The sequence below is a fragment of the Salvelinus fontinalis genome, chromosome 7, assembly GCF_029448725.1.
Source record: "Salvelinus fontinalis isolate EN_2023a chromosome 7, ASM2944872v1, whole genome shotgun sequence".
NCBI lineage: Eukaryota > Metazoa > Chordata > Actinopteri > Salmoniformes > Salmonidae > Salvelinus > Salvelinus fontinalis.
In genome coordinates, this window is record NC_074671.1 from 14,691,090 (window position 1) to 14,692,771 (window position 1,682).

Consider the following 1,682-nt stretch of genomic DNA (forward strand, 5'->3'; position numbering starts at 1 on the left):
AGGAGAGGGACAGGGGGTTGGAGGATTGGGGGGAGGACATGGATAGGGTGTGGCTGAAGGAAATGGACAAGGGGCGGGTGAAGGAGAGGGACCGGGGTAGAGTGAAGGAGAGGGACAGAGAGTGTAGGAGAGGGACAGAGGGAGGGTGAAGGAGAGGTACAGGGGGAGGGTGAAGGAGAGGGACAGGGTGAAGGAGAGGGACAGGGTGAAGGAGAGGGACAGGGGGAAGGAGAGGGACAGGGGGAAGGAGATGGACAGGGGAGAGGTGAAGGAGATGGACAGGGGAGAGGTGAAGGAGAGGGACATGGACAGAGTGAAGGAGAGGGACAGGGTGAAGGAGAGGGACATGGCTTTGGTTGTGGTTGAGTTCAAGCCCAAGGGTGTGGGTTTGGTTTTGATAGTTATCATGGTCAGGATCGTCATTGGAGGTGTGGTTGTGGTCGTTTTTGAAGCTGTGTTCTCCCGTTTTGAGGTCAGTTCGGTTTCGGTTAGATAATTTAAAAAAATAACGGTTTTCGATTTCAGTTTAGATTATGGTAGTGATGGCCCATTACTGCTTACTTTAATAACATATTTTGTTGTGTATATTACATTTGTTTTATTTGATATCTTAATTATTTCATTCCAAGTCATCATCTCATCTCTATAAAGCTGCTGCCTATGCTGTCTGACAAAATCACTAATTATTAGTTCTTCAAAGTAAATAAGGCATTATTTTATGACTGCTGAATACCAACTACGTCACGGTTCTCTAAAGTAGAACCCAGAAGCAGACCAGGACAAGGAGAGTAAGACGAAGGTGAGTATTTATTTACAAGTTTGAATGTAGTGATAGAAAAATCCAAGTGACGGAGCGGGCAGCGGAGGTGAGTTGATGGGGTTGACTAGGCAGATCCAATGAAGTAACTGAAGTCACCGACGACCAGGTAGGGATGGGATGAGTGTTCCGGGTGAATGACTGTAGACAGAAAAAACAGAGGTGAGTTCAAGGCAAGCAAGACGTACAAAACAACAAAACAAACTCTATCAAACTGGAGGCTGATACGCTGGCACAACATACTGTTCATGGCTAACGATCCGGCAGGGAATGGATGTCAGGTCAGCGCTTATGAAGTGGAGGGGTGATGATCAGGACCAGGTGTGCAGATAGCTGATGGGATACAGGTGCAGGTACTCAGAGATCTTCCAACTAGCTACGTCGCCCCGGCAACCAGACAGGGTGCGTTCCAGGACACCGGAAAAAACACTCCAGGACAGAACACAGGCAAAAACAGACTCAGGAAGCGGGATTCGTGACAAACTATCAATCACTTAGATCATGTATTTTCATTTAGAGAAACCTCGCGAAGCAACTGCTCTCTATCCCTCTCGATCATGGATCTTCTGTCTCTTCTCCCTCTTTGTGTCTGCCCCACACCAGGCAGGAAGAGACGAAACGAGGGGTTTCACTCTCACCAAAATCTGTCCAAAATAAACCCAATGTGTTTCTATGGACTTATTTAGGACCTAAGTTTGTTGCTTACCTTCCCGCCTAAGGGACAACGACTCCCATTGTGAGGGTGGAGACATGAGCATCTCGTCATTATATACAGATCTCATACAGACCGGACAAGTAGGCACGCAATAGATTATGGTCATTGTAGTTAATTATCACGTTTTCTGCTCTAAACTACACTGAGTAT

At 46.9% G+C, this 1,682-nt stretch overlaps 1 long non-coding RNA gene across 1 annotated transcript; it reads right to left on the reverse strand.

Annotated features, from left to right (window-relative positions):
• Positions 1-789: 789 nt before the first annotated feature.
• LOC129858819 (uncharacterized) lies at positions 790-1,189 on the reverse strand. The gene is made up of 2 exons (XR_008760098.1): positions 1,061-1,189; positions 790-958 (listed from the first exon to the last, which is right to left on the reverse strand). It is a non-coding gene; the product is annotated as an uncharacterized LOC129858819 (long non-coding RNA).
• Between the last annotated feature and the right edge of the window lie 493 nt (positions 1,190-1,682).